We start from the raw sequence: 15,719 nt of genomic DNA, 5'->3' as shown, positions 1-15,719 counted from the left end.
AACGGCAGCTACTGCATTGGAGGGAGGCCCTGAAGCCCTGCACAGTGGGTAGCTCCCTGGGATAGCCCCAGGAAAGGCTTGAGCCAGGCTGCTCAGAGTGGTTTCTCCAGACCCTGGCTGCGCTGCAGAAGCTCCTGGCCGGTGCCTTCCCAGCTCTGAGGAAGGTCCCTAAGCAAAGAACCCACCCGGCTCAGGCAGACCCAGCTGTGCCGGGCCCACCCTGCCTTGGCTGGCTTCTTCTCAGCTGCGGCCCAGCCGCCTCCACCATTTGCCACCGGGCCACCTGGGGAGCTCTGGGCGGGCTCCAGGCGCCAGCTGCCCCCACCTCTGGCTGCGATGAGCTCATCTGGGTCTGGTAACTTCTAAAGCAGCCAGGAATGTTTGCTCAAATGTTCCAGGCTCAGGGAGCAGAAAGCAAGCAGCGGCCTCCGCCCCTTCCCCCTCACAGAAAGCAATCTGCTATAACTCAGGCGGCCTCACCAAGCCGGAGATGGATGCTGCGTCTCAGAATCTATATCACCCTAAAGGAAAATGCCTCTTAAATCACAGGGAGCCAGGAGAAAGTGGGGGCAGGGTGCAGGGACACAGAGACGCTCCAAAGGAGAGGACTGTAGAGGAGGGGTGCTCCAGGCCCTGGGTTCCTCCTGCCACAGCTACAGCCACCACCCCAACCCTGGGGAAGCCTCAGATAGATGGAAAGAAGCCTGGAATGTTTCTCCACTCTGACATTTGCAGGGTAGCTTACATGCATAGGAGTACACACGGGCACATACACAAACAAATGCTACCCACCCATTTCCATGTCCTGAGCAGCCCCTCCCCTTCCCCGGTCCCTACTTAGACAGAAACCAAGATCTAAGCGTGTTCAAACCGGGTCACACACCAGCACCCACGCTTCCCAGCGACATCCTGGGAAGATGATAATCAGGCCTTCCAGGGTTGTCTGTGAGGCCTGAAGACCTCATAGTGAGGCCAGGCGAGGTGTGGTAACTATGAGTGGCCCTCCTCTCTTCGGCCTCAACTCTGCTCTTCTGTCTTTTCAGGGTCTATGCCCAACACTGGATGCTTTAAAAAAAATGGTTAAGATGCCTGTTTGATTCATGACCCTGCCAGACATTCCTACAGCTGACCTCCACTTTGAACTAGCCTCCTGACCTGAGTTCTAGGCAGCCCAACATCGCCAGATACCGCTATGCAAACCTGGTCCTACTGAGGCCCTGAGGTAGAAAAACTGAGGCCAGGGCAAGAGGCAAGGCATAAGGCCTGCAGACGGCAAGCTGTTTTCAGACTTTAACTGAGCCTTCATGGACCTCTTGGTGAGCCCTGGATTCCAGATTGATGGACACACAGCCCCAGTGACTTTTCTTCACCCCGTGACTGTCTCTTCGTGTCTCTGTTGGAGTTGTCCTCATAAGGGTACTCGATCCAACACAAGGATTTTGTTTTTTAAGATAGGGTCTCATACTAGCCCAAGCTGGCCATAAACTCAGTAGCTGAGGATGGCCCTGAACTCCTGACCCCCCCTCCTGATCCCATTACCTCCGAGGTGATAGGATCACAGGTGTGCACCACCATACCTGGTTTAGGCAGTGCTAGCCATGGAACCCAGGGCTTCAAGCACATTAGGAAAGCACTCTACCCATTGAGCCACCCCTTTACCTGTGGCCAAGTTTTGATGTGACTCCATCTGGAAAGACCTATCTCCAAAATAAAGCCATACTCATAGGTTCCCTGTGGACACGAGTATCGGGGAGACACCATTCAATTCAGCACACGCTGATTCGTTTAAATGCCCTAGAATGTTTCCCAGGAGAACCAGCGTCTTCAAGAAACACTACATAAAATCTACAGTAAAAAAATGTCAGGCCACTTTGCCCAGATTCGGCTTGTGCCATTCAATTTGGTGTTCAAATGCATTTCTCTAATAATGTCACAAAACACTTCATTCCTGTTATTTTGGGTCTGCCCTTCAGCTCGCACAATTTTTAATACGCCCACCCGCAGTCAACCGAAAAGTAGCTGGCTCCTTGCTAACGGGAGGTCTCGGCACCATACCTGTCTGGCTTTAGTTCAAACTTGATCACGGGCTCAGCTCATGTAGGATAAATGTCTAAAAAAATTATTTAAAAAAATAGAATTACCTTGTGATAATTTTACGGAATTCCTAACAGCATCTTGTAGTAACTGAATACAAACACGGAGGTTAGTCCTGAAGTTCAGCCATGCCCTAGTGCTGTCTATTCAGGTCAGAGTTTCATTGTCACAGAGAACGAGACAAATGATGCAGCTTAAAGGGAAGAAAACCGGGGCCTGTGTGATGGCTCAGTGGAGAAGTGTGTTTGCTGCCAAGCCTGATGACCTGAGTTCAATACCCGGGACCCAGTGGGTGGAAGGAAAGAGCTGACTTTTACATGCTGTTCTCTGACTTCCTCAAGAAAACTGTAGTATGTGCGTGCCATCCCATAATAATCCCTTTTTCCCCCTTTCCTTTTCTTTCTCTCTCTCTCTTTTTTTTTTTCTTTTTGGTTGTTGTTTTGTTTTTTGAGACAGGGTTTTTCTGTGTGTAGCCCTGGCTAGATCCTGGAACTCACTCTGTAGACCAGGCTGGCCTCAGACTCACAGAGATCCGCCTGCCTCTGCCTCTCAAGTGCTGGGATTAAATGCATGCGCCTCCCACACCCCAACCTGAAATTCTTCTTATTAAAAATTTTAAAGAATAAAAAAGAATAAGACTGTGCTGAGAATAAGCAGCAGCTGAGCACTCAGCCCCAGACAGGATATTCATGCCACGCCTCCTCTAACGGAACGTCATGGAAAAAAAAAAAAAATGTAAAAGTTGGAGGAAGCTACAGAGATCCTGTGAAACACTGCTCTTCGTTTTTAACTCACTATTTGATTTTTATTAGATGCAATTTTTGACAACTTCATATTCGTGTATGATGAGTTCTGGTTACTGTCACTCCCTCCGCCTTCGAACCCCACCCACACCCGCCCCACATCCCTACCGGTCCTTCTGCCGTGGTCGTGATGTTGTGTCACCTACAGATGTCCTTGTAGCTTGAGCCTCACCGCTTTCGTTTACTAGAAAATTCCTTCTTTCCCCACCTTTGGCTCAATAGTTGGAGTGACTGACTGTGTGGAGGCCTTTATCCCTAGTAAGAGGGGGTGATGTCCACATGCACTCAGCTTTCCTTGGCCGAGTACTCAGTCCAGGAAGAGTACAGGCTCGGGTTCAAATCCAAGTTCAGACTCTAGCAGGGTGGGCCATGGGCGGTTAAGCAGACCAAGCTCCTCACCTGCTCCACTTGGGGGAATGGAGGGTGAGGCTGGACTTGCTGGCCTGAGGACAAGTTGTCACAGAGCTGGTGACCTTTTCCACAAAGGGCCAGCCTCCAGTGCCATTGCCATCACCAGCGCCACTGATGGCCGCTGATCAGGGTTACAATAAGATCCCCAGGCTGCTGATCCAGCTGACAAAGGCCTCTGTGTTTCAAAACTATTTTTAAAAACCCTATGAATATTAGCAATACAGAACATTCACCTGCAAAATCTTCAGAACGTGTTTGAGGAAAGTGCTGGCAGGAGCAGAGTGCCAGGCTGTCCTGGCTGGGAACTCTCTGAGGTCCCAGAAGCCTTCTGCTTGCGACAGCAGGTGCCTAGGTGCGCTGGGAGCTCTGGCCACAGCCCAGCACCAGGCTCAGGAAAAGCTCCACCTCACGGGTAGAAAACGGCTGCCACACAGGCCTGTCTGAGCCTCACACTGCCTGATGGTCCTGCTCTTGATCTGATGACCACATACACCTGTCCAACACCCCCATGGCCATCCCACATCACTCCCAGCTGCCATCCTTTCTACCATGGAGTTGCAGATGCGACAAACGGGTGCTTCCCTAACCCTCAGGACCTCAGTCACTCTGTTCAGAGTTGGAAACCTACTTGACCTTGGTTTTGGGAAACTGACTCTGACTCATCAGGAAGCTTCCCAACCCTCCCGGTGAAAAGAAAAGCAGGTGTTCCAATAAAAGCCACACTCAACTGCCCCGGTGACTCTTCACAGAAGCCCACACTTCCATTAGCAGATGGTGAATAAACAAAACATGGTCTATTCACGCAATGGAATAGCCTTTAGCCATGGAAAGGCATGGCGCGCTGATACAGTGTGCCAGCACTCAACGCCGAGCGAGACACTGTGTGAGAGAAGGACAGGTTGTTCCTTGCCTGGTTCTATTCAGAAGTGCTGGGGAGAGCAGACAAAGCCAGAGTCAGGAAGGCACGGAGCACTGGCCAGCACAGGGGCCGGGCAGGCCAGAGAGACAGGAAGCAACTGTTCGGTCGGTGGATACAGATGGTGGCTCAGCAGCTGGGAGCTCAGCGTTAACACAGCTTTCCTTTCTATGTATCACAAAGGAGAAAATTTCACCGAGAGGTGTCTGGAAAGGCCACCAGAAGACACAGGTTCCAGCCACGGCCCAACCCTCATGCTGGTTCACCCCAGGAGTCATTTGCCCCGGGTTTGGCCGTTCTCACAGCTCTGAGGGGTAAGGCTGTCACGGAGTGTGGTGTGACAGGTCAGTGAGGTTACAGTTCTAGAGGGGCAAGCTCTGCTGGTGAGCACTGTGTGGGACTTGGAGGACAGCAGGCAGTCGAGCTCTGACAGCTAATCTCCCCCCCCCCACCCGACAAGAGCCCTTCCTCTGGTGGTTTTTACAAATCCTCTGGAAAAAGACAAGCTTCACACGTGATGGGCCTCGTCCTTGCCTGACCTTGTGAAAGTCTAGTCAGGAAGACGGGAGCTTTCCAAGCTGTGTTTGCCCAGATCTGGATCAGAAGGACAGGAGCAGAGACAGCAGCAGCCCCTGTCAGCACACCAAGGCAAGGCCGTGTCCTTTCTCATGCCAGGCCTTTTTGGGTGCTGTTCTAGAAATCCCTTCTGCAACCTTCAATACTCACTGCTGCTATAACAAACTGCCACAGACTTTTAACTTTAAACAACACAGACTGGATTTTTTTTTTTTTTCACAGTGCTAGGGGTCAGAAGTCAGATGCGAACATTGGTAGCTGAGGGGGGCAGTAGGCTTCCCCTAGCCTTGGGGAAGAAGCTGCCTCCTGCCTCTTCCAGCTTCCAGAGGCTGCCATGTTCCTTGGCTGGGGTGGCTCCCAGACGGCCACCATCCTCATGTCTTGCAAAAGCTGTCTTCTTTTACATGGGAATGTTTTCTTGACTAATCATTCCCTTTGTTTGTTTGTTTTTAAGATGGGATCTTTCCCTCTTGCCCAGGCTGACCTGGCATGTATGACTCTCCTGCCTCAGCCTCTCTGGGGCTGGGATTACCCACGTGCCTCACCAAGCCTGTTTTCTAGTTTCTGTTCATGTTAAGATGTTATCTATATTGGATCTCCAGGATAGTGCAGGACAACCTCACCATCTCAGGCCCCTTAGCTCTCACTCCATCTGCAAAACTGTCTTTTGTCACAGAGAGAAACACTTGTAGGCTTTATGGATAAAGGTGTGACATCTGGGGGCCTTTATCTTGTCCACTGTAAACTTGACTAGCCCCGCTCATTTGTTGATTCAAGAGATACATTTGGGGGTCTACTCGGTCGCAGCTACCATGCTGGGGACCCTGTAGTGACCAGGACACACCTGCCTCTGCCATCCTGGACCTCTGGTTGGAAGGCTGCCAAGAAACCCTCCATATAGCTCCCTGTAATGTGTACAACCCTGTTATGAAGTCATTTCTCTGGACTAGAGCTCCAGCTGAGCAAACTGAATGGATGAGCTTGGGCTCCACCCAGATCTGCCTCAGAAGCCACTTTGGAAATTGTTCTAAGAGCGAGGTCAAAGTCCCTCAAATACATAATAGGTGCTGACAGTCCGTTGGGGACTTTGGGCTGTCTGGTGAAGGCCAGTTCTGAATTATGCTACCCTTGGGAGTTGATCAAGGTCTTTAAGGATCCTCAATAAAAACTCAGTTCTAGGAATAGTTGTCCCAGGCCCAAACACCCAGACACTGTGTTACTAAAGGTGCTACCCTCCTGCTTTGAGATGGCTGGTGAGAAACTGAAAGCAGAGTCTTGGCTGGCTGTGCAGCAGGATGAGCCGCACAGAGAAGACACTTGCACGCAGCACCATGTGGCAATGGACACGTGGAGTTAGCTCAATCCCCGCTCTCCCAGAACCAGCAAGACACCTCAGACATCACTGCTTCTTGGAACCAGACTTGCCTCTTAAGAAAATGAATTTTCATCATAACATAACACATTTGCAAGATGGAGCCAAGATGGGGGAGAAGTGGCTCGGGCATGGAGTAAGAACAAGAGTTCAGTGAGTGAGAAGCATCAGAGCTGGTTGTCCCTGTGGTGGAGGACGTGGCCAGCACACACCCCTGAAGCTGCACAGGGCCAGGCTGCAGTTTCCCGTAAGAGTGACTCCTCTCACAGCCTGACTTCGGAAAATATTCCCAGCCTTTGCCATTCTTGATCTGGGCCCAATGCTGAACTTATTCCAGGCCTTTTCCCTTCTTTTTAACATCTTGAGCAGAAGGAGCTGTTTTTTTGAAAATTTTTTTTGTTTTGTTTTTGTTTTTTTTTTCAGGAGGCAAAATGCTCACGAACACACACACACACACACACACACACACACACACACACACACCAGAACCATTTCTACAGCACAGAATGTCCCCTGTGCTGGGAGCTCAAGGGGCCCACCTCTCGGCCAACCTCACTCCCTCAGCACCACCATGGGTTATATAAGTGTGGTTTGGAATTGGAGGTTGAACACAGCCTTGGGTTTTGAAAGGAGGCAGAGAGTTGGGGTGAGGAGCTGCTTGGCTCAAAATAAAACTAGAAACGTAATGCAGGAGGGGGGAAAGCAGAGTGACAGGCAGTCTGAAAGGTCTAAGACAGAGCCTGGCCATCACGTGCCAAAAGAGGGGTGGTCAGAAGAGTGGCCCAGTGTGGCCTTTGAAGGGGTGAGGACTGCCATCGTTCTCACTCCCCTAAAAGGGAACAGCCAAACCCTCAGGTAGTCAAAGCCAGCTTGTGCCGCTGTGCAGAGCCGGCAGCCCCTGGGAAGGACTTTGGACACACTTGGCATTTTCCAAGCTCTGGTCTGGTAAGATATTTGTTCCAGAACAAATAGTGCAGGATGATAGCTGGAGGGCTGCCAACTCATCCTGCCGGGCCTGACAGTCCCAGTTTTGGGCCTTACCTTCCAGAAACCCTTTAGCCCAGGGCAAATGGAGAAGGTTAATCTATAAGAGAGAACAATGCTCTGTCATGGTAGTAGTGAGCAGTGTCTGATTGGCTTATGACCATGGGGTCCCTGGCTGCTTCTCCAAGTAGGCTTTACATACCCATTGTACACAGTGGGCAACAGGTTTGATGATGTGTGGGGACAGGAGAGAAGGAAGATATGTTGCCTTCTACTATATTTTTGTGTGTTTTACATAGGCCCTTTTTATGTAGTCCAGGCTAGTCTCAAACTCATGACCTTCCTGCTTCAGCCTCATAAGCGCTTGCATAACAGGTGTGTGCCTTGTTCAAATCTGATCTTCCTTATCTGCAGCCCAGAGAATGAGGCTCTTCCTCTGAAGTGCTTGAGTGTAGGACACATTCCTGAGGGTTCTCTGAACAAGTGACTTCAGCGTCACAAACCCAGACTTAAATTGTTGGGGATGGCCTATTCCAATGGGAACAGAGTCTCAAATGTAGGCTGGGCAGAAAGGACACCAAAGTATGGCAGGAGTATGGTAGTGAGATTAAATACCCTTATCATTAGTTAAGAGCCTAGAGGGTTTAGACGCCAGATTAGAAGTGGGAACTTCGGAGGCTGGAGAAATGGCTCAGAGGTTAAGAGTACTGCTTGCTCTTCCAGAGGACCTGAGTTCAATTCCCAGCAACCACATGGTGGCTCATAACCATCTATAGTGAGATCTGGTGCCCTCTTCTGGCGTTCAGGTGTATATGTAGGCAGAACACTGTATACATAATAAATAAATGAATCTTAAAAAAAAAAAAGAAAAAAAGAAAGAAAGAAAGAAAGAAAGAAAGAAAGAAAGAAAGAAAGAAATGGGAACTTCATCCTGAGAGAACTGGGGAAGCACAGGCATGTTTATGTAGTACTTACAAGGTGACTGTAGCTTTGGAAGAAGCTAGAGACAAACACTTCCACCAGCTGATAGGAAATAGAAACCAGGGATGTGGAGATGCCCAGTGGTTAAGAGGGCTGCCTTCTCTTGCAGAGGACAGGGTTCAGTTCCCAGCACCCACATAGCACCTTCCAACTATCCATAATTCCAGCTCCAGGAATGACATGCCCTCTTCTGATCTCCTTAGGCAGCAGGCAATCACATGGTACACATATATACATATTAGCAAGAATGGGGTACCCATACCTCTATGTTAGCAAAGCACTCCTACGCATACATTACAGTAACAACTTTGCAAAAGGCAAAGGTCTTGTAATAACATATCCGCAGGGTCTGGGCTCCAGGGAACCCAGCTCCTCTCATACCAGATAGAGTATGAGCAAAGCAGAAGTGGCAGCTTTTAATGGGCAAGGACATTGTTACCATTCCTGACTGCTTTGGGGTGCTGTCCTCACTGTTCTGCACAGGCTGGGAACCGCACAACTGAGGCAGGGCTGGGCTGAGCACCAAGGCTCTCACCACATGCCCTGCCCTTCAGATGAGGCTGAAACAGTCTCGATCTCTGCTTCAGAAGCCCCATCTAGAATTTTCTCAGCAAACATGGATTGGGGATAGAGCTCGGACTGTATGTCAAACTGCACATGACCAGGAAGAGTGTCTTGACCAAAACAGGGAAACCTCTACCCTTGGAAAGAGAGAGGCAGGACCCACCTGATGGAGTCCTCAGTGGCATGGCGGCCTCAGAGAACAAGGCTGAGAGGGGCTTCGTGGATGCTCACTGATAGGGAAGAGGCTAGACAAGGGAACACAGTCCAGGCAGCCTGTGCAGCAGGATAGCCCTCAAAGGGTTTCGGGAATAAAACGATTTTTGACAGAATCAGGTACAGCAGTGTGCACCTAATCTCAGCCTTCCTACAAGCTAAGGTGGGAAGGGGCCAGGACCCAGAATCTGAATGAGAACCTGTCTCTTTTGGGGGCTGCTAAGGTTGGCCAGGAGACGGCTTGCACACTGAGGCTGAGCTCCTACCCAGGAGAGCTTGTGCATGTGGCCTTTTGGAGGGTATCCCCTCCACTTGCAGTGAAAGGGAAACCGAGTGTGAGACTGTAGAGTCTGAGCCTACCGGGCCACTGCAGGGGGCTATTCTGGGCCCAGCTTTGCGTGATGAACTCACTGTGCTAGTTAGTCCTCTGTGACCTGTGACATAGGGTTCCTTTCAGGGAGAAAGATGAGGCTCAGAAAAGCAATGTGACCAACAACCCTAGAGACCTGACTCAAAGCCGTGTTGTGTCCTGCAGCCTCTCTGAGCCCATACCCTGGCTCAGTCACACAATGTGTGTGGTTTGTTTGCACCGTCACTCGGATTTATGGCTTCAGCAGAACCATAGGCTCAGCTGACCCACCAGCCCCCCGACGCCAGGCTGTCAGCTGGTGTGGAAAGACTGCATGGGGTCGTTTGGAGTGGGAACAGTCTCATGATTCTGCCCGTCTCTGTCATCGCCCACTTCTTTGGTGTAGAGGACGGTTTCATCGTTCCATCACATCAGACCCTCTGGCCAAGATTTGGGGCAGGATCATCATACCAGGAAGCCCCTAGAAGTGACAGGAAAGCTGTGCAGAGAGGTTGCCCAGGTCCTCAGGGGCAGGAGTGCTAGGGATCCTGGGAGATTTGAGGGTTACACCCAGATACTCCAATGGAGGACCAGGGAGCTGGGTCATTTGTCAGCAACGTCCATCTCCCTGTGCCCGATGGTAGCTCCTGGAATGGGGTAGGGTGGCTGTTGTTAGACAGCCGGAGAGCATACGAGCTATGTCTAGGTGGCTGCCAGAGTGGCAGGGGATATGGGTGGGGCAATGATGACTGGGTGTTTGTCTGCCCACTCACGGATTCCTTCTACCCACCCAAACTCCCACAGCGAAGGGGCACTTCGTATGCTTCGGGTACCAAGCTGAAAAGTGTAATGCTGCCCGTTTCAAACTCTGTGTGCCTATGTCAGAAAGCGGCACCAGGAGTTCCCACCTGCTGGGCATAGGCCTCACTCTTGAAACAACTGTGTTTTCCATCCAACCACATGCGGTTGTTGAAGATAGATGACATGTGTTAAGCTTTGCATAAACGGTTGTCTACTATTTTTCTCTTACCATGACAGCACACCACAGCCAAGACATTATCAGTTGTAAAACCGTCTCGACTTCAGAGATACTGAGAGAGCATGTCTTTAAGCAGATAGGCTGTGCTGTGGGACTGTTCCCTGATAGGCCATGGCACTGACCTGAGTTAAGACACTGTTTTCCTTACCTCCACACCATTGGGGATGGAACCAGTGGCACACATATGCCAGGCCAGTGCTTACCCCTGAGGCCCGCCCCCCAATCCTAGATCAGGGCATTCCTTGAGGCCTGTGCTATCTTTAGCAGGTCACCCTGGTGCCAAGGCCAGGTACTTACTTGTGCTGTGAGTGCCAGGATACAGGAGAGTGAGCCACAGAATGAACTCAGCCAGTGCTGGTCTGGTGCAGTCACTTCAGGGCCCACACCCACCCAGCACCCTCCTGGGCCTCCACCAAGATGATTCAGCCCCAATTATCCCCTAATTGTCTCAGCCTGTGGACGCCCAGCTGGGGCTCTCCTCCCCCAGCCTTCTTGACTGGATCCTGCAGGGCTACAGACAGGCAGGGAGCCCCTCTGCAATGGAATGCTGCCTTCCGGGCTTTTCTAGGCTCTTCCAAGCCTGCTTCTGTCCCGCCTTCTGCAGGCCTCTCTCTGCACAGAAACCCGTGGGGTTCAAGATGTTTGTGAAGTTCCTGCTACAAAGCATCTCTTTCTTTGGGGACCCCTGCGCCCCTGCACTGGCCCTGCTTCTTACCTGATGACCTGCTTCGGTAGGGACAACAATGATTCTTAAGCCTCATAGAGGAGCCACTCAGCATCTCCACCTCATCATGCAGCAGCACTGGCGGAGAGATCAGGAAGGACTCAAAGGGGCTGCCCGTGGATGGAGAGAGCCTGGGGGAGGGATGCCAGACTGGAGAACACAAAAACCCAGTACAGGGAGCTCCACACAAACTAGAGGATGTTCTACAGTCTCGGGAGAGAGGAAAATATGCTAGAATACATATTTCATCTTTTCTTGGCCAAATACCTTTAATTTGAAAACCCACTCGCTGAACATACTTATGTTGATCCAAACTCTGCAAATACTTAGGTATCTAGGAGACACAAACAACATTGCTCTGGGTAGAAAGAGTTGTAGGTTCACAGGGTTTTGGACTTGAGATTTCCAGATTAAGGATGTTAGCTGTGCAAACATCCCAGCAATGAAAAGTCTGAATGCAGATGCACTTCTGGCCCCATATATTTCCAGTATGGAGCACTACATACACCTGTATGCCAGTTTACTGAGTGCAGAAATCCTGAGAATCCAAGTGTTGCTTTTTGTTGTGTGTGGAGGGGCTTTAAGATTTTCTTTTTCTTTTATTTTATATGTTTGTCTGTGTATGTGGGTGCCCTTGGAGGCCAGCTGGAGTTCCAGGCAGTTATGAGCTGCCTGGTGTGAAAACTGAACTCAGGTCCTTTGGAACTTGGGTCCTATGGGAGGGCAGCTCTCTTAACCCTTGGGCCACCTCCCTATGTGGCTCCTGCCATATAGTTTTTAGGATCCACTGGGAGGCAGGCTATGGCTAACAGGACCCTCGATGTTTCTACCATCAGGAACCACACCTGAACTGATTTCCTCAAGGACCCTCGTCTATGGGTCAGAGTCCTCATCACGTGACAGCTCTCTACTCTAGCCTGTTCCCTCCCCTGCCACACACCAAGGTCTCATCCTCCCACACCACTGCCATGCTCTATGTACACACGTAGTCCAGGGTGACAGGCACCACCCCCTTGGTATATGGCTCTCAAGAACAGGAATGACATTATCTCCTGCAGCTCACCTTCTACCTTCGAGCTTCATTCTTGCACATTGGTGACAGCCCACTTGCTTTTATTTGGGGCAGATGGAGATCATGGCCCTGGAGGAAGCTCTACACAGGGCCTGGTACTTCTGGAAGGACAAGTGAGGCCAGTAGGTGCTGGCTGGGAAGAAAGGGAGATGAGGTGCACCTTGGATGATACACTGTCTTGTTCTGCTCTAGCAGCCCAGGCTGGGCAGCTTCCTGTGTATACATGTAATATATATACATGTATATATATTAGAGAGAGAGAGACATATATGCGAAGTCCAAGAAATTGTCCCTGAATATTCAGCCCACTGTCTGGAGATTAAATTCCTTTAGTGTGAGCCTCATTCTCATTTTCCAGTATTCCCCTGCAGTCCAGACCACAAGGTCTGCCTTGGGGTGGGGGAGGGGGCATCCAGACTTGTTGTTCTAGCAAAAAGAAACCAGAGCCCATGTCGAGTAAGCTCAGAATCGGATCTCGGCCCAGGGAAACACTGCCAGATGCTTAATTGTGCTCCAATTACACAGAATGCTCCAGAATGGCTGCTCTGGGCAGAGCAATACGGATGGCCATTATTACATTTGGACAGCCCAGTTCCATTATATGCAATCCCAGCACTACTGCATATACCTGAGAGCTGCCAGCCCATCCTAAGACTGAAGACAGTGGCTGCTCATCCCATACTTAACAGACAGGAAGGCAGGGATCTACTGGAACTTCTGGCCTGGTGGGAAATGACTCCCTCTCCCTTTCTGTACACTCACCCTGTAGGAAGTGATGAGAAGAGCTATGACTAGCTGCAAGAGAGCCCAAAAGGGCTCTTCAGGAAGCTCTTCATGGCTCCATGAAGAGAGGCCATTGGACCCAGTTAGTCAATGGAGGGAGTCTTAAGGGGATATGCTCATTCTAGAGAACAGGATCAGCCACGGCTAAAGGGATCTGCATGGCAGGTCACAAAGTAGCCGGCAGGAGGCACTATAGCTCAAATAGAATGGGGCAGGATGAGCAGATCAGCCTGGAGAGGTACCAAGGAATCTGCTCATGGCCCTGTTTTTGGGGACAGCATTGAGCAAAGGCATGTGACATGTCTACTTTAGAGTCAGGAGGTTCCTCTCAGGGAAGGAAGGAACCCTGGGCAGGCAGTGAGAAATGGCAGGGTCTTCAGAGTTTTCTGAGGGTGGAGAGACCACAGAATGCCCTGCTGCATCCAATGCTAGTGCAAAAGGTGTGTCTCGGCCAGGGAGCCGGATTGAGCCAGAGTCTGTCCGACTTGGCAGCACCTCTACCTCCCTCTACCGCATCCCTGGAGCTTTAGTTAGCCCACCTGAACAAACACGCCGCCTGCCACCGAAGCCAGTACACTCCAGCCAGAGGCTCTGATCCTGCTGGACGCACCCTGGGCTCCTTTTGGCAGCTCCTCATTGGTTGCCATTCTCTTGCCAACAATGCATTTCAGGGGCCCACTTTAAAGTCTTTCCATCTGCACAGTACAGGCAGCCTGAGCAGGCATGGCAAAGGCTGCTGTAAAAGGCACCCGGCAGCCTGAAGTGACTGCAGACTGCACACAGCTTCATGTGTGACGGGTACAGGGGCCGGCCTCTCGCTTTCTTGCCCACCAGGATCCATTGCTGTGGAGCCTCCGAGATCAGCGGACTTATTTGTTCCATCTGGAAACTTTCAAGTTTTGTTTTTTTTAAACACCCTCCCACACACACACACACACGCTTCTTTTGGTTATTTGAGAAAGGGCCTCACTATGTTGATCTGGCTGGCCTGGAACTCACTCTATAGACAAGGCTGGCCTGGAACTTAGAGATCAACCTGCCTCTGCACCCAGTGGATTATAGGTATGTGCCACCACTGTTGGCTTTTACTAGCTCCTTTAAGTCACACCTCATTCCCATATGAATAGAATCTCCTTGATCTAATTTCTAGTCACATCTACCCAAGCACTTTGAGAATGAAGATGGAGAGTGGGTGAAGGCCTCATTCCTAACCATGAGTACTTACCTGCTTGCGTCCAGTTCTTCCACCAGTCTTTTGACAGAAGGTAGGCAGGCAGAGATGAGAACTAAGGCAGGAGGAAATACAGACTTAGGTGATGGCCTCATGCACACTAGACCATGCACACTATTCTCTACACCCAGAGACACACAGTGAGGTGGCAGACCATGGAGACTTACTGCTGTGGTTCCCAAACTAAAGGGCTGGTAAGGATCACCCAGACAATATACCACAACACAAGGCCTCCACAGCGGGCCCCAGAGCTCTGCAGATATAGGGCAGACAGAGCCATAGGGTAGGCAACTGTTTGTCCAGCTCTGAGGTGGGGCTAAACTAGATCAGCCCTAGGTAAACCGGGCTGGTGGGCCTACCTGGTGCAGGCCCTGCAGCGTTAGCACTCCCAGCTGGTGAGGGGCAGGCTTCGGACATCCTTGCACCACATGCTGAGGCACAGGAGGAGTCTAGGGGACAGGATACCTCTAGGCCCAGAGGTAGTCAATATTCCCCAGAGTGAAAGCAATTCCCCTCCACCCCAAGATCTGCCTCTGCATCCTCTAGCATAGCAGCTGAGCATGATCAGTAACAATTAAAAAGTGTTGATCAGCTCATCTGGGTGGGGACAACAGACTTGCTGGTATTTCAGGGCCAAGTTTTCCAGCAGCCCCCAGCTGGGCACAGCTGAGCTTCGGCTTCTGTGAGCTGCAGGGTATTTGGAATAAAGGCTCAACCTTGGAGAAGTATTAATGAAAATGTCACAGGCACTAAAGTCAAAGCAGATGTGAAGCCAACTATGTGGGCAGACCTAGCTGATAAGAAACAGCCCAGGAGAGAACGAAACCTCTTGAGATTAGGTCAAGGACAGAAGGGGGGGGATGGTACGCCCAGGGGTCCCCCATGGCAACTCAGGGGAGCCTGTCGTTCCTGCAGAACAAGCTGACATTTCTGTGCTGCTGTGTTATATATTGACATCCCAACAGGGCAGCGTTTGGAGGCCTCCACATCAGCAAATAAATATTACGTCTCCATCTTCAGCTAAGCAGAGCCGTGGTGCATTCCCATTACTTCATGTGGATTAACCATCTGGAAGTTGAATCAAGCCACAGAGTAAAGAATGGGATCCAATTTTGCATTCACCAAAATAAGCCGTACTAGTCTCAATTTATGGCAGATGGTTATGCAGTCTCAGCGGGCCAAAGAATCTCTCTGCAAAAGAATAAAGTTCATGCCAATTACTGTAATAGGAACCGGTACAACAACTGTGTGGGGCTGACTAAGATCGCAGTGATTGCTGTACAGCTCATAAACTGTGGGGGGCCGGGGAGCAATGGGCACCCAGTTAATTCATTAAGATAACGGGAGAGAAACGAGAGTACATGCAGTCATAAAGCAGAAATGTTTCCTTGCAAAACTGGGAGAGAGCTGAGTGGCTGTTGGGTCATGCCACAGGCCAGGGGGTGGGGAGGGGGCAGGAAATGGTTAATGGTGGGAGGCAAGCTAGCAAGGAATGGGTTAAATTCTGGGCTTCTCTGTTCCATTCATTCAAAACAGACCTGTGGGCTCTTCAGTCTCAGAATCTGAAATGAGGCTATTGTGGGCGGAGCCTGGGGATGAGTGGCAAG

Source organism: Psammomys obesus, unplaced genomic scaffold, assembly GCF_907164565.1.
Source record: "Psammomys obesus unplaced genomic scaffold, mPsaObe1.curated_primary_1811, whole genome shotgun sequence".
NCBI classification, from domain to species: Eukaryota; Metazoa; Chordata; class Mammalia; order Rodentia; family Muridae; genus Psammomys; species Psammomys obesus.
This window is presented reverse-complemented; position numbering follows the sequence as displayed.